Here is a 27,447-nt window from a genome sequence, read left to right as displayed (position 1 = left end):
GCCCAGAAGCTGTTTAGAAGGGAATGACGAGCGCGCCCCGGAACTGACGTCGGGGCCGGTGCAGGCGCAATGATTCCTGGGAGCGATGACGTTCAGCTCCCAGGAATCATTGCAAAAGCCAGGAAGTGACGAATCGCCGTGGCCGCCGAGGGGAGGAAGAAGGAAGTAAGGTGAGTATATTTTCTCTAAAAGGTAAGTATGAAAAAAAAAAAATTGCGATTATCCATTTGTTTTTCAGGTGACCCGGAGCGAGAAGATGGAGGTAAGTATAAATTTCGGGTGGAACTCCGCTTTAATTGTGCACCAGGGAGCCTCCCAATTCTCTTTCTATTCTGGTTGGAGCCCGTTTGTGCTGTAGTACACACCGTTGTAGGAAATCTGTGTTTTGGCAATTTCTCGCATGGAATAGCCTTCATTTCTCATAATAAGAACAGACTGTTGAGTTTCAGAAGAAAGTTCTCTTTTTCTGGCCATTTTGAGAGTATAATCAAACCCACTAATGGTGATGCTCAAGATACTCAACTAGCTCAAAGGAAGGCCAGTTTTATAGCTTATCTAATCAGCACAACAGTTTTCAGCCGTGCTAACATAATTCCACAAGGGTTTTGTAATCATCAGTTAGCCTTTAACACGATTAGCTTACACAATGTATCATTAGAACACAGGAGTGATGGTTGCTGGAAATGGGCCTCTGTACACCTATGTAGATATTCCATTACAAATCATCTTTTTCCAGCTAGAATAGTCATTTACCACATTAACAATGTCTAGACTGTATTTCTGATTAATTGAATGTTATCCTCATTGAAATAAACAGTGCTTTTCTTTCAAAAATAAGGACATTTCTAAGTGACCCCAAATAAATATATATATATATATATATATATATATATATATATATATATATATATATATATAATATATATATATATATATATATATATATATATATATATACACATACATACATATATAACCAGAGTTGTATAAAGTACTTGCAACCCATACTTGAATAAAAGTACAAGTGCTCGATCAAAAAGTGACTTGAGTAGAAGTACTAAAGTATTCAACATTTTTTGTACTTAAGTATTGCAAGTAGTTTTTTTTAAAAATGTTGCTACTCAAGTACTGAAAGTAAAAGTACCAGCAGTTTTTAAAAAAATTGCTACTCAAGTACTGAAAGTAAAAGTACAAGTACTGTGTTATGTAGTTATTAAAGAAAGAAGTCAAAAGTTTGAACATCATATTGTTTTTTATTATTTAAAATGCAGCTTTTATTTATACATACAGTAGCATTTATTTTCGTATGCGCTGATAATACACATGTTTTGAGCTTCATGAAACCTGCCATCTACTGTTCTGGCAGTGGTAATTTTTATAATTGTAACTAGTAACTATGCAGCACAAAAAAAAAAAAATATCGGAGTAGAAGTATTGAAATCATTGAAAAAATGTAGTGAAGTAAAAGTGGAAGTAGGAGTAAAAAATTCTACTCTAGGAAAGTACAGATACCGCCTTTCGGTACTTAAGTACAGTAGTGAAGTAGTTCTACTTAGTTACTATACATCTCTGTGTATAACTATTTACTAATTTCTATTAAATATTGATTAATTTATAAGGGTTGAATAATTTATTGTTTGTTGTGGAAGTACAATTACCATTATTATTTAGTTTTTATTTAGTCAATATTATACTCTAAAGTGCCAAAATACAGCGCAGAAAGTTTTGTGATAAAACAATAAATATTAAATAATCACATCAACTAATAATAAATAATCATAGAGTGCAGCGTGCAAACCATGTGCAAAAATAAGCAAACATGGTACCCCTAGTTAGGTAAGTGTTGAACGTGATAATACAATTATATATAGTGATAGTCCAATGAATATAAAAATATAAAATATATATATGGTGACAGTCCAATAGATAAATGAATAGTGATGTCAACAAGTGTCCCAAGGGGTCCAAAAGGTGCTTAAGTGCCTGGAGAAAAGTGCAACATCATGCTATCAATCCAGTGCTGTGGAATGTGCCAATCCTCCCCCTTTGAATGTTCAACTTACCGGACTTAAATGACCCCTAGGCTGTATAGCTAAGAGGGTCAAAAAAGGCTTGTGTCCCAGTAAGGAACCTGATTAGAGATCGTTGGAGGTCTGATGTCTGTAGCTCTCAGTGCCCCGGTTTACAAATATAGGGAGAAGAAGCTCACAATAGTGTAACTACATTATGAATCTTTTATTTGTAATAAGCATAAAGTAACACTCACATTTAGTAGAGTACAATTAGGCAAAAAATAGGTGAATGGCAGGTCTGGTAATGCTTCCTGGCCGCTGTGTGTGCTCGGGATGTCTCCTTGGTCCTGGCGTGCGTTCCACCGTCCCGGAGGTGACGTGCCGATGACCGTAAACTGGAAATTGCGTCGACGCGTTTCGCCCTCCCCTTTGGGCGTTATCAAAGACGTATTTCCGGTCTGCGGCAGTAGAGGTGGTATATATACCTCCTCAGCTAATTAATACATTAGACTTCCTGTTCCTGTTGGGTGCACCGAGCTTCATATACACCCAACAGGAAGTCCCAAGCCGCCATTGCAAATAACATACTTAGCTGCTGAACAATTTTGCACGCCCAACTTTTCAGTTTTTTATTTGTTAACAAAGTTTGAAATATCCAATAAATTTCGTTCCACTTCATGATTGTGTCCCACTTGTAGTTGATTCTTCACAAAAAATTACAGTTTTATATCTTTATGTTTGAAGCCTGAAATGTGGCAAAAGTTCGAAAAGTTCAAGGGGGCCGAATACTTTCGCAAGGCACTGTATATATATATATATATATATACACACAGTATATATAATGTTTTTCTTTACATAATATATAATTGTACATATTTATGTTTTTATTGTGCATTATTTATTTTTAATATATCTATATATCTATATCTATAATATATATATATATATATATATATTAACTATTTACTAATTTATATTAAATATTTATTAATTTATAAGGGTTTAATAATTTATTGTTTGTTGTGGAACTACAATTCCCATTATTATTTAGTTCTTGTTTAGTCAATATTATACTATGTATATACATATAAACACACACACATATATATATATATATATATATATATATATATATATATTTTTTTTTTACATAATATATAATTGTACATATTTATTTTTTGTGAATGATTTTATATATATATATATATATATATATATATATATATATATATATATATATATATATATATATATATATATATATGTGTATATATATATAATTTTTAACTATTTACTAATTTCTGTTAAATATTTATTCATTTACAAGGATTTAATAATTTGTTTGTTGTGGAAGTGCAATTCCCTGCCAGACAGAACCCTTTGCAACTCAGTTGCCCTTCACAAACATGGCGGCTGCCACACTTCCTGCCCATACCAGCTGACCGCCCTCTCTCTAGCTCCGTATGTTGCCTCTCTGTCCGTTCGGTCTTCCCATTCTCTATGGTTTATAACGGGACCTGGAGCTGTTACGAGTGCCTTGGGGAGAGGCAGGTGAGAGCTCCCCATATATTCCATAGGTAGCGGCGCCCTCCTGTGTTCACTGCCTGTAAGTACACTCTGTTTATCCGCTGATTGTTATTAGTAACATTGTATCAGTTGTTATATACATTGTATCTGGGTGTTTATGTGTGTTCCTGTGTGCTCAGAGCCTTGATTGGCCAGTTCAGGGCTGTGTGTTGTTATGGGGGACCTTGTGCGGCTGCCATGGGATGCTGGGATTTGTAGTTCCACAGGTGCTATGGTTTTCTGCTCTGCAGCTGAGATGATGATCATTGGCTCCATATTACAGATCCCCAGCTGATGTATTAGTGACACCTGTGTGCACAGTTGGCTGGGTTCAGTTAATGGCGTTTCTAGACGCTCATCTTGCGATCTGATTGCGTAATCTCGCTCGCTGCGATCGCTGTTTCCATATCTCAGCCGAGTTTTCTCGCTCTTTATTGCTGGGCTCACACTGGTGCGATGTGAGAACCACGGCGATTCCTGTGCGGGTTCCCGCATCGCAGCAGACTCCCAGGCAGTTTACAGTCTGCTCTCTATGAACCGCTGCGGGTGTCATTATATAGGGGTCCGATCTGTCCGCCGCAATGTCGCAGTCCCGCAAAAAATCGCAGATCGCCGCCATTACTAGTAAAAAAAAAAAAAAACAATAAAAATTACATAAATCTTTCCTGTAGTTAGTAGACATGATATTTTGCGCAAACCAATCAAAATACGCTTATTGCAATTTTTATTTTTTTTTGACCAAAAATATGTAGCAGAAAACAAATTGGCCTAAAATGTTAAAAAAAATGTATTTTTCTTTTTTTTTCTTTTTGGGAATGTTATATAGCAGAATGTGAAAAAAATATATATTTTTTTTCAGAATTGTCGCTCTTTTTTTGTTTATAACGCAAAAAAAAAAAAAAAATTGCAGAGGTGATCAAATACCACCAAAAGAAAACTATTTGTGGGGAAAAAGGACATCAATTTTATTTGGGTACAGTGTCGCACGACCGCACAATTGTCCGTTAACCACTTAAGCCCCGGAAGATTTTACCCCCATTCCGACCAGGGGGTATTTTGCGATTCGGCACTGCGTGAATTTAACGCACAATTGCGCGGTCGTGCGACGCTGTACCTAAACGAATTTGACGTCCTTTTTTTCCCACAAACAGAGCTTTCTTTTGGTGATATTTGATCACCTGTGCGATTTTTTTGATCACGCGCTATAAACAAAAAAAGAGCGTCAATTTTGCAAAAATAGCAATATTTTTCACATTTTTTTTATATGAAATTCCCCCAAAAAAAAATGTAAAAATCAAAATTTTTAAAAATTTTCGGCCAATTTATTTTATGCTACCTATGTTTGGTAAAAAAAATCGCAAAAAGCGTATTTTGATTGGTTTGCGCAAAAGTTATCGCGTTTACTAACTAAGGGAAAGAATTTTGTCATTTTTGTTGTTTTTTTTTTTAACGCGTAATGGCGGCGATCTGCGATTTTTTTTTTGCGGTACTGCGACATTGCGGCGGACAGATCGGACCCTTGACTGACATTTTTGACACTTTTGGGGTTACCAGTGACATTTCTACAGTAATCAGTGCTATACATATGCACTGTTACTGTAAAAATACACTGGTAGTGAAGGGGTTAACTTTATTTGGAAGGGAGGGGCTGTGTGTGTCCCTAGGGGCGTGGTTTCTACTGTGATTGGCTGTGGCTCTAGCTGTAAGGACACTGATCAACGGATCTACATACTAGATCCGTTTTATCAGTGTCTTTGCAGCGAGGAGAATGACAGGCAGTTTGTTTACACAAGCTGCCTGACATTCTCCCTCTCCCTCGCCGATCGCCGAGTGACCGGCGGACATCGGGTCCGCTGGTCACACGCGCGGGGGGGTCCGTGACCACGCGGGAGCGGGAGCGCGCCCCGGGGGGCGCGCGCTCGCTCCCTAGACCCTCACAAGCAAGCAACGTAGCCCTACGTCACTTTGCCTGTGAGGGGCTGACCGCCGACGTAGATAGTCGTGCGGCGGTCGGCAAGTGGTTAAAGTAACGCAGTGCTGAATCGCAAAATAGGGCCTGGTCACTTGCCAACCGCCCACAGTACATTTACTGCGGCGGTCAGCCCCTCACAGGCAAAGCGACGTAGTACTAGGTCACTAGCCTGTGAGGCTCTAGGGGGCGAGCGCACGCTGCCGGAGACACGCTCCTGCCCCCGCTCGTTCACACGGACCCCCCCGCACGTGTGACCAGCGGACCCGATGTCCGCTGGTCACTCGCGATCGTCCGCTGTGAAGGGAGAAAGGCAGGCGGCTAATGTAAACAAAGCCGCCTGTCATTCTCCCCTGTCTAAAGCCCCGTACACACACGCAGATCGTCGGCATACAAACGTCGGCGGACGAAAGATCTGCCGATTGTACGCGTGTTAGTATGGTGCCTCCGACAGATGTCTGCACACAATCCGCGGACAAAAGTCTTTCGTGCAAACATGAAAATTTTTGTCTGCAGACACCAGAACGGACGATTGTTTGCCTGTCAGTACAGAAATCAGCCGACAGACCGCAGATTTGCAAGACTGGGCATGCTCAGAAAATAAAAAACACAGGGAAAGTTAACCATTACATGACATCACTTCTGCAGTCAGCTGAAGTCTGCGGACAAAATTCTTGTGCTGTCCTTGTGCTGTCTTTGCACTTTTCAACAGACACCGACATCCCGGGGAGAAAAGACGAACATTTGTATGACGACGATCTGCGTGTGTGTATGGGGCTTAAGAACAAAGATCATACGGTCCTGCTATGCAGGATCGTATATCTCTGTTGTTACACAACCAATCACATCCCTTCACAGTTAGAAGCACGCCCCTAGGGACACACTTAACCCCTCCTTCACCAATAAAGTTAACCCCTTCCCTGCCAGTGTCATTTTTACAGTAACAGTGCATATGTATAGCACTGATTACTGTAGTAATGTCACTGGTAACCCCAAAAGTTTCAAAAATGTCAGTCAGGGGTCCGATCTGTCCGCCGCAATGTCGCAGTCCCGTAAAAAAAAAATCGCAGATCGCCGCCATTACGCGTTAAAACAAAAAAACAACAAAAATGACAGAAATCTTTCCCTTAGTTAGTAAACGCAATAACTTTTGCACAAACCAATCAAAATACGCTTATTGTGATTTTTTTTTTTTTTTTTTACCAAACATATGTAGCAGAAAACAAATTGGCCAAAAATGTTAAAAAATTTTGATTTTTACTTTTTTTTTTTTTTTTGGGGAATTTCATATAAAAAAATTTGAAAAATATTGTTATTTTATCAAAATTTACGCTCTTTTTTTGCTTGTAGCGCAAAAAGTAAAAATCGCACAGGTGATCAAATACCACCAAAAGAAATCTCTGTTTGTGGGAAAAAAAGGACGTCAATTTCATTTAGGTACAGCGTCGCACGACTGCGCAATTGTCCGTTAAAAGCACACAGTGCCGAATTGCAAAATAAGGCCTGGTCAGGGAAGGGGTAATATCTTCCGGGGCTTAAGTGGTTAATTTTTTTTTGGAATGTTATATAGCAGAATGTGAAAAAAATATCTATATATATTTTTTTCAGAATTGTCGCTCTTTTTTGCTTATTTTGTTTATAATGCAAAAAAAAAAAAAAAAATATCGCACAGGTGATCAAATACCACCAAAAGAAAGTTCTATTTGTGGGGAAAAAAGGACATCAATTTTATTTGGGTACAGCGTCGCACGACCGCGCAATTGTCTGTTAAGGTAACGCAGTGCTGAATCGCAAAAAATGGCCTGGTCATTAAGGGGGCAAATCCTTCCGGTCCAGAAGTGGTTGAAGGTATGGACTGTCTTGAGGCACCCCATTCTAAAATTTAAAAAAAGATTTAAATAGTATTACATAATGCAGCAGCTTCGACACACATGCAGGACACCCAACATTACAGGTGATTTATTCTTCAAAAGCAAATACAATTTTTGCACACTGGTACTGACTAGTATTCCAATGTTTCTCTTCTCCCTCAGTTTTTCTCCATTAAGTCAGCTAATGTCACTCCAGTGCTTGATCCACCTTCTGGCTTGTATACAATTTTTGATAAATTTTTAAGTATTTTGCCAGGGCACCCCTATAGAACCCTCAGGGCACCCTTATAGAAACCTCAGGGCACCCTGGTTGAAAAAGGCTGATTTATATCGATACAATGTGACTCCTGTACTGTTGCTTCCCTTCTCGGGAATAATTCAGTGCAGGTTGCTTGCCCCTACCCCCCCTCAGGTATTTTAAACATGGCTCCTTGCAAGCCAGGTGCACCAGGCCCCACCCTGTGGATGGTGGAGATGGTCTAGAAGGGATCTGAATCAGCCAAAGCCTTTGGTTTCAATACTGTTCCCCCTCTGCCATAGGTAACTACAGTGAGGGGAAAAAAAGTATGTGATCCCCGGCTGATTTTGTATGTTTGCCCACAGACATAGAAATGATCAGTCTATAATTTTAATAGTGGAGGCTGGTGCTCCATGGGCCGGGGGGTGGGGGGGGGGGCAGCAGACGGACCGCACCATACTCTCCCCGGACCACACCAGCCCGCACACCAGTCGCTGGCTCACTCACCCTGGACATGTGGAGGGTGGAGGGCAGTCAGGAGCAGCGGCGGCTTCCCCCTTGCTCGGTCTCCTCCCTCCTCCTTCTCCTTTTGGCCAATTGGAAAACGGGTCTCAGTCAGGACCGCTTCCTGATTGGCCAGGAGGAGAATCCGTGTGACAATAGCGAATATTCATTCGTTGTTGTCACACAACTGGGTGGGCTCGGGGCACAGTGCTCTGCGCCCCGAGCCCACCCTTTTTTGAAGCCTATTAGAGCCTCCGGCTCTAATCAAGTGCTTAAAAAAAAAAAAACCCATTGGAATCCATGCGTCTGGCGCCCTGCATGTAGATTAGGGGGCCGGACGCATTGGTTGGGGGGGGCGACGCCCCTGTGCCCCCAATGGACAGGCCGCCCCTAGCCACAAGGTTTTCACACATCTCAGGAGAAATTTTGGCCCACTCCTCTTTGCAGATCTCCTCCAAGTCATTAAGGTTTCAAGGCTGACGTTTGGTAACTCAAACCTTCAGCTCCCTCCACATATTTTCTATGGGATTAAGGTCTGCAGACTGGCCAGGCCACTCCAGGACCTTAATGTTCTTCTTCTTGAGCCACTTCTTTGTTGCCAGAGGCCGTGTGTTCTGGGTCATTGTCATGCTGGAATACCCATCCACGACCCATTTTCAATGCCCTGGCTGAGGGAAGGAGGTTCTCACCCAAGATTTGACAGTACATGGTCCCGTCCATCGTCTTTTGATACGGTGAAGTTGTCCTGTCCCCTTAGTAGAAAAACACCCCCAAAGCATCTTTCCACCTCCATGTCTGACGGTGGGGATGGTGTTCTTGGGGTTATAGGCAGCATTCCTCCTCCTCCAAACACGGCGAGTTGAGTTGATGCCAAAAAGCTAAATTTTGGTCTCATCTCTCCACAACACTTTCACCCAGTTCTCCTCTGAATCATTCAGATGTTAATTAGCAAACTTCAGACGGACCTGTATATGTGCTTTCTTCAGCAGGGGGACCTTGCTGGCGCTGCAGGATTTCAGTCCTGCACGGTGTAGTGTGTTACCAATAATTTTATTGGTGACTATGGTCCCAACTGCCTTGAGATCATTGACAAGATTCTCCCATGTAGTTCTGGGCTGATTCCTCACCATTCTCATGATCATTAACACTGCACGAGGTGAGATTTTGCATGGGGCCCCAGACCGAGGGAGGCTGACAGTTATTTTATGTTTCTTCCATTTGTGAATAATTGCACCAACTGTTGTCACCCTCTCACCAAGCCGCTTGGCGATGGTCTTGTAGCCCATTCCAGCCTTGTGTAGGTCTACAATCTTGTCCCTGACATCCTTGGACAGCTCTTTGGTCTTGGCCATGGTGGAGAGATTGGAATCTGATTGATTGCTTCTGTGGACAGGTGTCTTTTATACAGGTAACAAGCTGAGATTAGGAGCACTCCCTTTAAGAGAGTGCTCCTAATCTCAGCTTGTTACCTGTATAGAAGACACCTGGGAGCCAGAAATCTTGCTGACGTGGTTAAAGAGGAAGTAAAGTGCTTTTTTTTCCCCTTACCTGCAAATTAAAGTCATCATGTGCTAGTATGCATCGCAGACGTGCATTTGTGTACTTTATTTGTTACGTCTTACACTTGGTGTCAAATATTACTATATACTATTGGTGGTAAAAGAATGGACACTGGTAAAGGTGTCATTAGGTATGGTACTACACTGCCATCCAGAGCAGTCTCTAAACTGCGGCCCTTTGCATGCCTTATCCGTCCCTTGCTATAATATTTTCCCTCCCTCTGACAATACCAATGGGGTATTTTTTCTCCCACTCACCCTAGTGATGGAGCAGAAATGTTTTCCTCTTCACATCATGAGGAGACACTATTCTTCCCACTCACACCAACGATGGGATACTATTCTTCCCACCGACACCAATAATGGGATACTATTCCTTCCACTGACACCAATGATGGGGCACTATTCCTCCCACTGACACCAATAATGGGATACTATTCCTTCCACTGACACCAATGATGAGGCACTATTCCTCCCACTGACCCCAATGATGGGACACTATTTCTCCCACTGACACCAATGATGGGGCGCCATTCCTCCCACTGACACCAATGATGGGGCGCCATTCCTCCCACTGACACCAATGATGGGGCGCCATTCCTCCCACTGACACCTGGGAGCCAGAAATCTTGCTGACGTGGTTAAAGAGGAAGTAAAGTGCTTTTTTTTCCCCTTACCTGCAAATTAAAGTCATCATGTGCTACTATGGGATACTATTCCTTCCACTGACACCAATGATGGGGCACTATTCCTTCCACTGACACCAATGATGGGGCACTATTCCTTCCACTGACACCAATAATGGGATACTATTCCTTCCACTGACACCAATAATGGGATACTATTCCTTCCACTGACACCAATGATGAGGCACTATTTCTCCCACTGACCCCAATGATGGGACACTATTTCTCCCACTGACACCAATGATGGGGCGCCATTCCTCCCACTGACACCAATGATGGGGCGCCATTCCTCCCACTGACACCAATGATGGGGCGCCATTCTTCCCACTGACACCAATGATGGGGCGCCATTCTTCCCACTGACACCAATGATGGGGCGCCATTCTTCCCACTGACACCAATGATGGGGCGCCATTCTTCCCACTGACACCAATGATGGGGCGCCATTCTTCCCACTGACACCAATGATGGGGCACTATTCCTCCCACTGACACCAATGATGGGATACTATTCCTCCCACTGACCCTATTCCTCCTTCATCTAACCACATGGGTGCTATGTAATTTATACCCCACTGATGACAAAGCCTGAGGCATTATGTACTCCCACTGTCCACAGTCCAGCTCCCCTAAAGTCTGAAGGACAGTAAAGTGACACCAATGACGGGGCACTATTCCTCCCACTGACGCCAATGATGGGGCACTATTCCTCCCACTCTCACCAGTGATGGGGCACTATTCCTCCCACTGACACCAATGATGGGATACTATTCCTCCCACTGATCCTATTCCTCCTTCATCTAACCACATGGGTGCTATGTCATTTATACCCCACTGATGACAAAGCCTGAGGCATTATGTACTCCCACTGTCCACAGTCCAGCTCCCCTAAAGTCTGAAGGACAGTAAAGTGACTCCAGTGATGGGGCACTATTCCTCCCACTGACGCCAATGATGGGGCACTATTCCTCCCACTGACACCAATGATGGGACACTATTCCTCCCACTGACGCCAATGATGGGACACTATTCCTCCCACTGACGCCAAAGGCAGTAAAGTGGCCCTTTGTTTAAAAGGTTTAGAGACCCCGGATCTAGAGTATTGTAAACAGAAATGCTTTACTTATAGAAACTGATGTAGGAAGGAAGTGGAAAGGGTTAATCCCATGTGAGAATGGTCACATGGGAAAAGCTTCTAGGTAAAAAAAAGCTGAGTTCAAACTCCACAGGAATTCCTCACAGGACTCCTCACACCACTAGAAGCTGAACTACAAAAACAAAGCGACTGCCAAGGTCTGGAACCTGTTTTACTTTAATTATTTTGCCTGGAGTCCTGTTTGCTAGAAAATTGTAGATCAGCTATAACAGCAGTTAAGTGACTTTTAATGTATCCTATTTGCACACAGACAATTTCATTTCCCAGAAGAGGGTAGATGGTGTGCTCCCGGCACAGGGATCTGGCTGTCATAGACAGCTACTAGTCTTTAACCGGTTGCCGACTGCGCACAGTATATTTACTGCGGCAGTCGGCCCCGGCCAGGCAGAGTGACGTAGGTCTACGTCGCTCGCCTGTCACTCCTTTTAGAGCCAATAGCGGGCGGGCGCGTGCCCGCCGAGGCGCTCGCCCGCCTCGGCTCGTTCACAAAGGAGTGTGGGCATGTGACCGGCGGACCCGATGTCCGCCGGTCACACTACGATCGCCGGTACAGCGGGAGAAAGACAGAGCGGCTTATGTAAACAAGCCGCCTGTCATTCTCCCCTGTGTAAAAATGAAGATCAGACGGTTCTACTATGTAGAACCGTTGATCTTTGTTTTTACACTAGGAGACCTGTCCCCCTACAGTTAGAATCACGCCCCTAGGACACACTTAACCCCTCCCTGTCCAATACAGTTAACCCCTTCCCTGCCAGTGTCATTTTTACAGTAACAGTGCATATATATAGCACTGATTACTGCAGTAATGTCACTGGTACCCCCAAAAGTGTCAAAAATGTCAGTCAAGGGTCCGATCTGTCCGCCGCAATGTCGCAGTACCGCAAAAAAAATCGCAGATCGCCGCCATTACTCGTTAAAAAAAAAAAACACCAAAAATGACAGAAATCTTTCCCTTTGTTAGTAAACGCGATAACTTTTGCGCAAACCAATCAAAATACGCTTTTTGCGATTTTTTTTACGCTACATATGTAGCGTAAAACAATTTGGCCGAAAATGTTAAAAAATTTTGATTTTTACATTTTTTTTGGGGGGAATTTCAAATAAAAAAAAGTGAAAAATATTGTTATTTTTGAAAAAATTACGCTCTTTTTTTGTTTATAGCGCATGATCAAAAAATCGCACAGGTGATCAAATACCACCAAAAGAAAGCTCTGGTTGTGGGAAAAAAAGGACGTGAAATTCGTTTAGGTACAGCTTCGCACGACCGCGCAATTGTCCGTTAAAGTCACGCAGTAAAAAATCGCAAAAAACCCCCTGGTCAGGAAGGGGGTAAAATCTTCCGGGGCTTAAGTGGTTAATAATAATTGAAAGCTGGAGGAACTGGTTACCAATCATGTGACCACTGTGACAGCCAAACACAGTAGTCACATCATTGGGCAGTCCTTCCTGCCCCCAGGGTGTAAAGACCCTGTTAACCATTTCTGGACCGGAAGGATTTGCCCCCTTAATGACCAGGCCATTTTTTGCGATTCGGCACTGCGTTAGTTTAACAGAAAATTGCACCATCGTGCAACGCTGTACCTAAATAAAATTGATGTACTTTTTCCCACAAATAGAGCCTTCTTTTGGTGGTATTTGTTCACCTCTGCGATTTTTATGTTTTGCGCTATAAACAAAAAAGGAGTGACAATTCTGAAAACCAAAACAAAAAAAAAAAAAATGATGTTCACATTCTTCTATATAACATCCCCCCCCCCAAAAAAAAAATTAAAAATCTAATTCTTTCAAAATTTTAGGCCAATTTGTATTCTGCTACATATTTATGGTAAAAAAAAATCCCAATAAGCGCATTACGATTTGGTTTGTGCAAAAGTAATCGCATCTACAAACTGATTTATGTAATTTTTTTTCTTTTTTACTAGGAATGAAGAAGATCTGCGATTTTAAGTGGTACTTCAACATTGCGGCGGACAGATCGGACCTAACTGACATTTTTTACACTTTTGGGGGGGGGGGACCAGTGACATTACTACAGTAATCAGTGCTAAAAATACGCACTGTTACTGTCATAATGACACTGGCAGGGAAGGGGTTAACCCAGGGGTGATCAAAGGGTTAAGTGTGAGCCTAGGGGAGTGTTTTCTAATTGTATGGGGATAGGCTTGTGAAATGAACATAGAGACCTGTGTTCTTATATAGAAGGATCACAGGCGCTCTGTGATCATTCCAGAGAGAAGAACGGTCAGCTGTGTTTACAACAGCTGTCCATCCTTCTCTCTCAGCGGGGAGTGATCGCGGGTGCTGGTGGGCACATTTTGTTCTGCCCTTCAGAGTGCCCCTAACATAAAATGTGCCCATCAGCTTGCCCCTTATTTTATGTTAAGGGTCACGCTGATGGGCATATTTTATGTTAAGGGTCACGCTGATGGGCATATTTTATGTTAAGGGGCACGCTGATGGGCACATTTTATGTTAAGGGACAATCTAATGGGCATATTTTACACGTTTTGTTTTGCCCATCATCAGCGTGCCCCTTAACATAAAATTTGCCCATCAGAGTGCCCCTTAACATAAAATGTGCCCATCAGCGTGCCTCTTAACATAAAATGTGTCCATCTGAGTGCCCCCTAACATAAAATGTGTCCATCAGCGTGCCCCTTAACATAAAATGTGCCCATCAGAGTGCCCCCTAACATAAAATGTGTCCATCAGAGTGCCCCCTAACATAAAATGTGCCCATCAGAGTGCCCCCTAACATAAAATGTGCCCATCAGCGTGCCCCTTAACATAAAATGTGCCCATCAGAGTGCCCCTAACATAAAATGTGCCCATCAGCGTGCCCCCTAACATAAAATGTGCCCATCAGAGTGCCCCCTAACATAAAATATTCCCATCTGAGTGCCCCCTAACATAAAATGTGTCCATCTGAGTGCCCCCTAACATAAAATGTGCCTATCAGCGTGACCCTTATTTTATGTTAAGGGTCACTCTGATGGGAAAATGTTATGTTAAGGGTCACACTGATGGGCACATTTTATGTTAAGGGGCACTCTAATGGGCATATTTTATGTTAAGAGAAACGATGATGGACACGTTTTGTTTTGCCCATCTTTCTGAGTCATAGCACAGGCTTCAGATTCGGACCTCGGCCCAAAGAAAGTTTTAGCAACCGGACCTCCTTGAATTTTAATTCATTACCCCTGGTCTATAGGTTTTTATCATAGGTGTATTTTAAATGATAGAGACAAAATATCAGCCAAAAATCCAGGCAAAACACGTGATAAAAATGTTATAAATTGGGTTGCAGTTCAGTGAGTAAAATAAGTATTTGATCCCCTACCAACCTACAATAATTGTGGCTCCCACAGACAGGCTACAGTATGAGCTCATGTGGTACACAGATTAGTCCTGTAAATTTAGGAAGATGCTCCTAACAACAACTCATTATGTGTATAAAAGACACCTGTCCACAGAATCTCTTTCTTCCATTCAAACCTCCCCATCATGGGCAAGACCAAAGAGCTGTCAAAGGACGTCAGGGAGAAGATTGTAGACCTACACAAGACTGGAATGGGCTACAAGACCATCAGCAAGAAGCTTGGTGAGAAGGAGACAACTGTTGAAGCGATTATTCGCAGATGGGAGAAATACAAAATAACCATCAATCACCCTCGGTCTGGAGCGCCATGCAAGATTTTACCTCATTGGGTAAGGATGATCATGAGAAAAGTGAGGGATCATCCCAGAACTACACAGGAGTAGCTTGTGAATGATCTCAAGGCAGTTGGCACCACAGTCCCTAAACAAACCATTGGTAACACAATACGCCGCCATGGATTGAAATCCTGCAGTGCCCACAAGGTCCTCAAGAAGGCACATGTATAACAAGCCCCTCTAAAGTTTGCCAATGAACATCTAAATGATTCAGAGAAGGATTGGGAGGAAGTGCTGTGGTCAGATGAGACCAAAATTGAGGTATTTGGCATTACCTCGACTCAACGTGTTTGGAGGAAAAAAAAAATGCTGACTATGAAGTACCTAAGAACACCATCCCTACAGTCAAGCACGGAGGTGGAAACGTGATGCTTTGGGGCTGTTTCTCTGCTAAAGGTACAGACTGACTTTGCCGCACTGAAGGGCCAATGGACGGGGCCATGTATTGTAAAATCTCAGATGAGAACCTTTTTCCCTCAGCCAAAACACTGAAGATGGGTTTATGCATGGGTCTTCCAGTACGACATTGACCCAAAACATACCGCCAAGGCAACAAAGCAGTGGTTCAAGAAGCACATTAAGGCCATGGAGTTGCCTAGCCAGGCTCCAGACTTTAATCCTAAAGAAAATTGGACAGTGACATCAACAATGGTGCAAAATTCTGGGGGTGGGGAGTTAGGGGAGGCCCCTACAGTCTCCCATCTAAGTGAATGGCTTATACTTTAGATCAGGGGTCTCCAAATTTTAAAGGACCAATCTACTGTCCTTATGACTTTAGTGGGGCCAGACTGTGGCAAGTGGGAGTAGCAAATGTCTCCAGCTTGGTGGTCAGTGGGAGTAAGTAAATTACATGGTGCCCCATCGTTGGAGCACTATTTACCCCCCCCCCCCCCCACTAACACCAAGGATGGAGCAATATTCCCCCCCAGTGAAAACCACGATGGAGCATTATTCCCCCCGGTGACTGCAACGATGGAGCATTATTTCCCCCGGTGACTGCAACGATTGAGCATTATTCCCCCCGGTGACTGCAACGATGGAGCATTATTTCCCCCGGTGACTGCAACGATGGAGCATTATTCCCCCCCGATGACTGCAACGATGGAGCATTATTCCCCCCCGATGACTGCAACGATGGAGCATTATTCCCCCCGATGACTGCAACGATGGAGCGTTATTCTCCCCCGGTGATGGCAACAATGGAGCATTATTCCCCCCGGTGATGGGAACGATGGAGCAATATTCCCCCCCAGTGACACCAGTGATGGAGCATTAATCCCCCCAGTGACACCAGTGATGGAGCATTATTCCCCCCAGTGACACCAGTGATGGAGTATTATTCCCCAATCCCCCCCTCCCCAGTGACACCAGCGATTCGGCATTATTCCCCACAGTGACACCAGCGATGCGGCATTATTCCCCCCAGTGACACCAACAATGGGCCATTGTTCCCCCTAGTGACACCAATGATAAGGCACTATTCTTCCCACTGACCACTATAATGGTGCACCATTGTTGGTGTTAGTGGGAGGAATAGTGCCCAATCAGTGTCAGTAGGTGGTATAGTGCCCAATCATTGATGTCACTGGGGGAATAATGCTCCATCGCTGGTGTATGTAGAAAAAATAGTGCCCCATTGCTGGTGTCAGTGGGAGGAATGGTGCCCCATTGCTGGTGTCAGTGGGAGGAATGGTGCCCCCATTGCTGGTGTCAGTGGTAGGAATGGTGCCCCCATTGCTGGTGTCAGTGGGAGGAATGGTGCCCCCATTGCTGGTGTCAGTGGGAGGAATGGTGCCCCCATTGCTGGTGTCAGTGGGAGGAATGGTGCCCCCATTGCTGGTGTCAGTGGGAGGAATGGTGCCCCCATTGCTGGTGTCAGTGGGAGGAATGGTGCCCCTATTGCTGGTGTCAGTGGGAGGAATTGTGCCCCATTGCTGGTGTCAGTGGTAGGAATGGTGCCCCCATTGCTGGTGTCAGTGGTAGGAATGGTGCCCCCATTGCTGGTGTCAGTGTGAGGAATGGTGCCCCATTGCTGGTGTCAGTGGGAGAAATGGTGCCCCCATTGCTGGTGTCAGTGGGAGGAATGGTGCCCCCATTGCTGGTGTCAGTGGGAGGAATGGTGCCCCATTGCTGGTGTCAGTGGGAGGAATGGTGCCCCCATTGCTGGTGTCAGTGGGAGGAATGGTACCCCCATTGCTGATGTCAGTGGGAGGAATGGTGCCCCCATTGCTGGTGTCAGTGGGAGCAATGGTGCCCCCATTGCTGGTGTCAGTGGGAGCAATGGTGCCCCCATTGCTGGTGTCAGTGGGAGCAATGGTGCCCCCATTGCTGGTGTCAGTGGGAGCAATGGTGCCCCCATTGCTGGTGTCAGTGGGAGCAATGGTGCCCCCATTGCTGGTGTCAGTGGGAGCAATGGTGCCCCCATTGCTCGTGTCAGTGGGAGGAATAGTGCACCATAGTTTGTGTCAGTGGGAAAAAGAGTGCCTCATTGTTGGTGGCAATTGGAGGAATAGTGCCTCGTCGTTGGTGTCAGTGAAAGGAATAATGCCCCACTGTTGGTGTCAGTTGGAGGAATAGTGCCTCGTAGTTGGTGTCAGTGGGAGTTCTAGTGCCTCATTGATGGTGTCGGTGGAAGCAATTGCACCTCAGGAAACAGATCATGACAAGCAAAGGGCCCCAACTTGGAGACCACTACTTTTTTCACCCAAGGCACACTTTAAAATCTGGAAGAATCTCAAGGCACACCAACCAAAAATGCAGCCTGGACTGGACGGAACAACATGACGTCGCTCTGGCCCTCCAAGGCCATAGAGGCTATTAAAGAGGATATACTCTTTCATCGCCCCCTGGGACTAGCCGGCTGCACTATTGGATTGCTTCTCGGGTGAGCCGGTGGGAGGGGGGTACATCCCCTCCCGCTGCTTCTGAAAGCATTCCAGTGGCTCATGAGCTGCTTGGAACCCTTTCATTAGAAAGCCAGCCGTGGGCTGTAAAAAAACAATACTGAGGTTATGGCTGATATCTTCAGCCATAACCCCGATAAACCATTTCAGAGCCGGAACGTATATTTAACTATGACTCGCTGCATTGCAGGTGTAGCGCAGGGTACCTGCACTTTTTATGTGCGTTACCTGCCGTTTCTCATCAACTTCTATTATGTCCTACATTTTCTGAAAGCACACCAAAAATGAGGGACATAATAGAAGTCTATAGGAAACTGCAGGTAATGCACATGAAAACCGCGGGTACCCTGCGCTACACTTGCACTGCGGCCAAACTGCAGCAGAGCAATGTGCAAGCGGAAAACAAAATAAAAAGAAGTGCAGTTACCATTAAAGAAATATAGTTACTATCACCAATAATAATAATAATAATAATAACCAACATATCTTATGTATATTTATATTGCATTAAAAAAAAAAAAAACAATCACCATGCCTGCAATTATACCGAAAACAAAAACATGCAGGTAAATTACAGGTACAATTGCTGTACCTCATGGAGCTCAGAGGAGCTCATATGCAGCCACTGAAAAGCCTCCTCCCTGTTCTTCCTCCTCTCCTCATGCTCTGCTTCACCTCCCCTCGGGGAAAAGCGCGCCAGCCAGCGTCTCCTGGGACCTGCGTCTCGCACATCCCAGAAAGCTGTGCGTACGCTTGACCCGCCCCTAGCAACCGATGACCTCATCGGTTGGCAAGATGCGATCGGACAGCCCGCACGGCTTCCCAAATGCCTGTGGCAGCGGGAAGTGAGCTTTAGACAGCGGACCAGAACCGCTGTAACAACAAGGCTTAACTGAGTGGCCAACACAGTTTGTAGATCAGATGGGGTAATTTTGGAACAGCACACCAGTGTGCCGCGGCACACAGGTTGAAAAACACTGCTTTAGTGCATCAGTGTAAACACATGCATGCGTATACGGCATATTCCTGTGTTCGGGGGAATACATCACATGTACACGTGGCGGCACAGCATGGACATTGAGCACAGAAGGTTAACAGTTCACGGCAGGATCAATTGGTATTTTTTGCACTTATGGAGCAGATCTAACCAAACACTTACAATGGTAAATCTAACAGACAAAAAAACAAATAAGAGAAGTCCATCGTTGGAGTTTCGTACACTTTAATGGTTTTGCCCCATAGGACCAGTCACACATAAATCTGGCCCTGGCTGGTGCCATGTTTGGATAGAACAGAACAATATGTAATCTCCATGTTCGGCATTACGCTGCCAGCAGGGTGTCTTCCAGAGTTTCATGGATCGGATTTCCTGGGTAGAATTCCAAGTTTGTCTACGAAAGCTGAGGAAAGTTACGCCTTGCAGCTCACTCTGAAGCTGGACGGGAAAATTTCGCCTCTGCCAGTAATTCCAGGAACAAACTGTGGCATTGAAGACGCGCTCAGCCTTGGCATCGGCGGCAGTGAGAACTTCCTCAGTGTAGGCACATAGGGGAGCCTCTGGGGGATCACTTCCAGGATCCAGGCGAGGGAACGGGTGGATACGCTGTGACATCACACCCATCATCTGGCAGCCTGGGAGAGGCTCTGACTGTACACTAACGAGGCTTTGCTGGAAACATGATGAGATCAGCACGGCTGCAATGAGGCCTTTTCTTTTAGATTGGGTTCACACGGGTCCGGCTACGGTTTGCAGTTCGGTGTCCTGTGCGTTTGTGTTCACTGGTTCAGGTGTGAATTTTTTTCCTGAATTCACACCTCAACCAGACCCAAAACCACACAGGACCCTTTTCAAATTACCCTGCAGCCGCCCCGGACATGTCCGAACCAGCTTCATTGAAAGCCGGTCACACTCACATGTTATATGAATTGGATGCGGTGTAAAACGCATCCAACTCGCATATACAGGTGCTTAGAATTAGTAAGCACAGTGTTTTTCAACCTTTTTTGTGCAAAGGCACACTTTTTTCATGAAAAAAAGACAAAGATGTAATTTCTACATCTTGCTCCCAGAAGGGATCATGTGACTCACGGGCATGTGTCAGGGGCCTATTAGAGTTGAAACCCCTTTATAGTAAAGGTGCCCCCAAATATCTGATCCCCAATAACCTCCAAAATTGAATAAACACACATAAATCATGAAAAAGCATTTTGCTAAAAATTCCATAAATAAAAAACAACGTCACCTGCTGTACAGTAAATTCATCATCAATTTCCAACATCAGGGCAGGCAACAATGTAGAGCCAGCCTCAATCCTGAAGACCCAGCACCACACCACAATGTCCTCCTACCCGATAATGTTGCCCAGGCTGCCTGTCACCACCACGATGTGCTGTCTTACACAGTCTTCTTCTTCTCCAGGTTCTGTGACAGTGAGTCCCACGCTGCGCACCTGCAGACAGTGCAGTGCGTGCTGAAAGTGGGTGGAGGCGGAGCCAAATTGTAAAAGGCGGAGACTGGGAGGCGGCGGGGCGGCGGCCTGAAGGAGAAGAGGCTCAGAAGGGGTGACGTCACTGGTTGCTAGATGCTAAGCGGCCTCTAGCCTAGCAACCAGTGCTCCCCGCAGAGAGAGAGCGCCGCCGCCGCAGCCACAGGACACAAGACAGAGGCAGAGAGAGCAGCGACGCCGCCACAGCCACAGGACACAGGACAGAGGCAGAGAGAGCAGCGCCGCCGCCGCAGCCACAGGACACGAGCGGATGATAGATGGTCAGTAAGGCGGTTCTGCGAACTGCCAAAGCTTCGGATGAAATTGGAATTTTTCGCACGGCACACCAGGCAATATCTCACGGCACACTAGTGTGCCGCGGCACAGTGGTTGAAAAACACTGCACTAGGACATACATCATAATATACATCAACATTTTCTCATATCAATAAAAAGATGTTCTTGAGCTCCAGCACAGTGACTTTACCTAGCCTGAGATGATGTCATCAGTCTGAGCGTTGTCACCTTATACTATGAAATATGTAATGTAGTGCACCTTTGTTCATTTTTCAGTGTACTTTTTATTTGAGCATTTTTGTTCATTTGTGTTTTTATCGCATGACACGTCATTGTGATATATAATTGCATTAATTATATTACATAACTCACATTGTTTGTGATATATGATTGCAGTCATTTATTATAATTTTATTGCGATTTATGATTAGTCATTTATATAATTATCATTTTTCATATCACTTAGCGCAGCTTGTTTATTATTATTTAAAGTATGTGAACAGGGGCCTTCATGGTGGGACCACCGGCGATTATTTAACCACTTCTGGACTGGAAGGATTTGCCCCCTTAATGACCAGGCCATTTTTTGCGATACGGCACTGTGTTACATTAATGGACAATTGCGCGGTCATGCGACTCTGTACCTAAATAAAATTGATGTCCTTTTTTTTCCCCCACAAATAGAGCTTTCTTTTGGTGGTATTTGATTACCTCTGCGATTTTTTTTTTTTTTTTTTTTTTTTTTTTTTTTTTTTTGCTATAAACAAAAATAGAGCTCTTAGTTTGTAAGCTCTAAGGCTACATTCACACCTGAGCGTAGCGTTTTCGCGCGTTTTTTACCGCGATTTTACAGGCGTTTTTTGTGCAGGCGTTTTTAGATTGAATAGAAACCAATGGAAAACGCCTGTAATCTGCCCAAAAAGAAGCTCATGTACTTTTTTGAGCGTTGGGCGTTTTGCTTACAGCGTCAAAACGCTCAGATGTGAACAGGGGCCATTGAAATGAATAGGATTTGTCTTGTTGGGCGTTTTGAGAGCTGATCCTAGAGCAGAAAAACTTCCCAAAAACGCCCCAAAACGCCTACATGTGAACGGAGCCTAACGAGCAGGGTCCTCTGATTCCTTCTGTATTGAAGTGTATTGTATTTGTACTGTCTACCCTCAAGTTGTAAAGCGCTGCGTAAACTGTCGGCGCTATATAAATACTATATAATAATAATAATAATAATAATAATAGAGCGATAATTCTGAAAAAAAAAACAGTATTTTTCACTTTCTGCTATTTAACATTTCCAATAAAAAAAAAAAAATTAAATTCAAAATTTTTTAACATTTTAGGCCAATTTGTATTCTGCTACATATTTTTGGTAAAGAAAATTGCAATAAGCGTATTCTGATTGGTTTGCGCAAACGTTATCGCGTCTACTAACTACGGTAAAGATTTATGTAATTTTTATTGTTTTTTTTTTCACTAGTAGAAGCGGCGATCTGCGATTTTTAGCGGGACTGCAACTTTGTGGCAGATTGGACCCCTAACTGATATTTTTTACTCTTTTGGGGGGGACCAGTGACATTATTACAGTAATCAGTATCAGTGCTAAAAATATGCACTGTTAGTGTAATAATGCCATTGGCAGGAAAGGGGTTAACCGAGGGGCAATGAAAGGCTTAAATGTGTACCTAGGGGTGTGTTTCTAACTGTATGGGGGCAGGGCTTGTGAAATGATAACAGAGACCTGTGTTCCTATATAGAAGGATCACAGGAGCTCTGTGATCATTCCAGAGAGGAGAACGGTCAGCTGTGATTACAACAGCTGACCGTTCTCTCTCAGCGGGGAACGATCGTGGGTGCCAGGTGCCAATCCCAAGTCCCCGCTGCTGAGTGGGGGCGGGAGCACGCTGCCAGCGGAGCGCGCTCGTCCCCTAGCTGCAGGCGCACGACCAATGTATACCTACGGTTGTTTGTGCAGGAGGGCCAGCCTGCCGCAGTATTTCTGCGGCGGGCGGTCCGAAAGCGGTTAATAGCAGTAGGAAAATGACTTTTGATAAGATATTTCCATATTAAATGTTATATCAATAAAGCCGGCACACGAAAAGGCTTCTTCCCAGTAAAATTCTTTATTCCAGCATGGATAGTGGTGACAACATGACAACTTTTGACGCGTTTCGGCTTTACGCCTTCATCATAGCATTTCCATATTAAAGCTTATAAAATATTTTGGTGATTGGGTTTTCATGTACTTTAAGTTTTGCAGTACTGTATATAACCACCAGGTGGCACCCTTATTCCATATCTTTTATCTACACAATTTGTAGCAAAGGAATCTGGGACTTTTAAAGGTGCTTCGACAAAAGAAAAATACTTCTTCATATCCACAATTTAGACTGAAAATATTAAAATATCAATTTATTTATTGAAAAAAAGTTTTAAAAAACATGAAATCACATTTGACAACAATATTGCACATATACAATGAGATTGTTTCACTTAACCACTTTAGCCCCGGAGGATTTGGCTGCTCAATGACCAGGTCCTATTTTGCAATTCGGCACTGTGTGACTTTAACGGACAATTGCGCGGTCATGCAACGCTGTACCCAAATGAAATTGACGTCCTTCCCCCCCCCCCCCCCCACACACACACACACAAACAGAGCTTTCTTTTGGTGGTATTTGATTACCTGTGCGATTTTTGACTTTTTATTTTTTGCGCTATAAACAAAAAAAAAAAAGCGTACATTTTGAAAAAATAACAATATTTTTCACAATTTTTTTTTTATAAAAAAAAATTAAAAATCAACTTTTTTTAACATTTTAGGCCAATTTGTTTTCTACTACATATTTTTGGTAAAAAAAAAAAATTGTAATGTAAGTGTATTTTGATTGGTTTGCGCAAAAGTTATTGCGTTTACTAACTATGGGAAAGTTTTGTCATTTTTATTATTGTTTTTTTTTTTTTAGTAGTAATGGCTGCGATGTGCGATTTTTTTTTTTTTTTTTGCCACATTGCGCCGTACAGATCGGTCCCCTAACTGACATTTTTGACACTTTTAGGGGTACCAGTGACATTACTACAGTAATCAGTGCTAAAAATATGCCACTTTTACTGTAAAAATGACACTGGCAGGGAAGAGTTAACTGTACTGGTGATCAAAGGGTTAAATGTGTCCCTAGGGGTGTGATTCTAACTGTCAGGGGGCGTGGCTTGTGAAGTAATCACAGAGACATGCGATCCTATATAGCAGGATCACATAGCCTCTGTGATCACTTCAGTGAGAATGACTGACTGTTGTGTTTACATCAGCCGTCTGTCCTTCTCTCTCTGCTGCGGGAGATCGCGAGTGGCCGGCGGCCATCAGAGCCGCCGGTCACACGCGCTGGCTCCCCAGCTAACGAGCGGGGGTGGGAGCACGCCGACGGTGGCGCGCGCTCACCCCCTAGGGTCTCCTGAGCGAGCAACGTAGGGCTACGTCACTTTGCCCAGGAGCGGCTGCCTGGATGTCATACATTAACCGCTTACTGCCCGAACACCGTCAAATGACGGCTGGGCGGTGCAGCTATTGTTCTGGGATGCCGCCATATGAGGGTCTTTATTCCTGGTTAGTATGGGGTACATGAGGAGAGTGTGGCACCTTGGCACTGATGAGCACGTTATTTAAAAATAAATCGAAGGAGCACTGATACAGTTTTAAACACTACTGCACTGGTTATTGGACTATTCACAGACTACTTTGAGGAGTTTTTATTGAATTTAAAAGAAAAAAAAATTATTCATTTTTTTTTTTTTTTTTTTTAACTGATGAATTCTTGATACACTTTTTGCATCTTTGCACATTCTTTAGATTTGTTTATATATGGACTTGTATTCACCTGGCACTTTATTTCTTGCACTTTGGTCACTTTATATTTATGTATGCATTTATTAGCAAGCGCTGTAATATTTATTTATTCATTTACTTTCCCTTTTGGGTGAACAGCAGCTGCTTTTTGCCTTTTTCTTCCTAGTATTCATAGCGCGGGTTTGACAATATTATTTAGACTCCCTCCTGATTGGCTGAGACACAGCAGCATTGCCATTGGCTCCTGCTGCTGTCAATCAAACTCAGCCAATCAGGAGCGAGAGAGGGCGGGGCTGAACAGCAGCTCTCTGTCTGAGTCTGCAGCTCGGCTCGGGTGCCCCCATAGCAAGCTGCTTGCTGTGGGGACACTTGATGGGGGGGGGGGGGCCAGGAGAGCCCAAGAGGGACCCAAGAAGAGGAGGATCCGGGCTGTGCTGTGCAAAACTAACTGCACAGAGGAGGTAAGTATAACATTTTGGTATTTTAATAGAAAAAAAAAAAACTAGACTTTACAATTACGTTAAGTAATGACAAAATTATCACCGAATAAACAGGCTTATAGCAGAAATGTGAAAATTGCTCTGGTCTGGTGAGTAGGTGTGAGAGCCGAAGTCTTTAAGAGGTTGTAGATGCAGAGAGGCGGTGGGGGGAGTTCTGATCATCTGACCATGTGATTGCCGTGATTGGCTGTCACAGGGCCATCTTTAATATTGATTGGACCCTGGGCAAAAATTTTCTTGGGCCCTCTTGAATCCACTTATCTATTTTGGGGCTCAAGGGGCAGCTACTTGGGCCCCACAACAATGACTGGACCCGAGCAGCTGCCCCTTTTGCCCTGTGTTAAAGACAGCCCTGGGCTGTCACATGATCTGAAAGCTTCTGATCACTAGTATGCATTAGGAGCTTTCCGATACTAGCCAGCTACCATGCAAGGAAGGGTGCTCTCAGCACAGCAAGCATAGTTGCCAACATTTTGAAAAACCATTCCAAGGACACTTTGCAGCACAGCTATCAATTACTTACCACACCCACTTCCCTGAAGCTCCGCCCACTCCACATAACTAATCTCCGCCTACTTATCAGATTATAGGGTCTACTCAATAAAGAGAGAATTACAGGAAATTGAAAAGGGAATTTTAAACTTGAGGCCAAAGTAGCAGAGTTGGAATAATTCTCCCATTCAGCTGCACTACTTCTGCCTGAAGTTTAAAATTCTCATCACAATTCTCTGCAATTCTAAAGTGTCAAATGTGCTCAGGTGTGACCATACAAAAAATGTAATATGTAATTATAAATTAAGTGCATTGCCGGGACAATGTAAATTACCCGGGACAGGCTCCTATTTGCAGGGACTGTCCCGGCAAAAACGGGACAGTTGGCAAGTATGCAGCAAGTTGTTTTTCCAGGGCTGCATAAATGCCTGCAGCCGGCATCCAGGGGTTAATCATGCTGACGGTGTAATTACCATGAGGCAATTTTATTTAATTTTTTTCAGTCGTTGCTTCTCAAGAAAAGATCAGGAAGTCCCCACCGGGGAATATAATTCAGGTTGTTCCTGTCATATTTTCTTGAATTGACCAAGGTGTAATCAGATCAGTCACATTTCTTGGGAAAACACATTCCAGTTCCACCAGTTTGCACATCCGTCCACCGTTCAGTTCTGATCAGGTCACGTCTATCTTTTAGGAAGAAAAAAAGAAAGAGGGCGCACCCGCCCACAGCATTCCCTTTGTAAAAAAATGGTTTTATTAAAAAATATATTTACATCATACTCCCAAATTAAGACGACAATTCAAGACAATATACGTGTGAATGAACCAAAGTTTCCACTTGGCATGGCCTGCTGGTCAGCGACAGTCGTGGAATGGATATCTCCAGAAGAAGTTTGATGCGTTTCGAGGGGTATCCCCTCTTCCTCAGAGCTGGATTTGGAGTGTGGGCAGCTGATCTTTATATAGTCATACTTTAAAGACCCCAAATCACAAGTCCCTCCCACAATGGGGTGGGCTACAGTGTTGGATCCCCCGATTGGATAAATGCAGCAATAAATACAATATTCAAACATCCATGAAAATAAAGCACAATACACGAAAAAGGTTGTCTGGAAAATAACCGATCAACATAAAAACATGCTAGTGTGCAAAAAAGATGCTCTGTCAAGACTTATATATATATATATATATATATATATATATATATGTCACTTTAGAATATTAACCACTTCTGGACCGGAAGGATTTGCCCCCTTAATGACCAGGCCATATTTTGCGATTCGGCACTGCGTTACTTTAACGGACAATTGCGCGGTCGTGCGACTAAATAAAATTGATGTCCTTTTTTTTTTCTCACAAACAGAGCTTTCTTTTGGTGGTATTTGATCACCTGTGCGATTTTTTTTTTTTTTTTTTTTTTTTTTTTTTTTTTTTGCGCTATAAACAAAAAAAAGCGACAATTCTAAAAAAAAAAACATTATTTTTCACATTCTGCTATATAACATTCCCAAAAAAAAAAAATTAAAAATTAAAATTTTTTAACATTTTAGGCCAATTTGTTTTCTGCTACATATTTTTGCAAAAAAAAAAAATCGCAATAAGCGTATTTTGATTGGTTTGCGCAAAAGTTATCGCGTCTACAAACTACGGGAAAGAT

General features: G+C 43.6%; 1 protein-coding gene across 1 annotated transcript in view; it reads left to right on the top strand.

Moving 5' to 3' along the window:
* Positions 1-3,531: 3,531 nt before the first annotated feature.
* B4GALT4 (beta-1,4-galactosyltransferase 4) overlaps positions 3,532-27,447 on the top strand; it is a 146,853-nt gene continuing 122,937 nt past the window's right edge. The window contains exon 1 of the mRNA XM_082244601.1: positions 3,532-3,618. The gene's annotated coding sequence lies outside the window, so the exon portion shown is untranslated. The remainder of the gene's footprint in view (positions 3,619-27,447) is intronic.

This window comes from Pelophylax lessonae (assembly GCF_965119305.1).
Source record: "Pelophylax lessonae genome assembly, chromosome: 2".
NCBI lineage: Eukaryota > Metazoa > Chordata > Amphibia > Anura > Ranidae > Pelophylax > Pelophylax lessonae.
The sequence above is the reverse complement of the archived record's forward strand: the minus strand, read 5'-3'. Positions and strand labels throughout refer to the sequence as shown.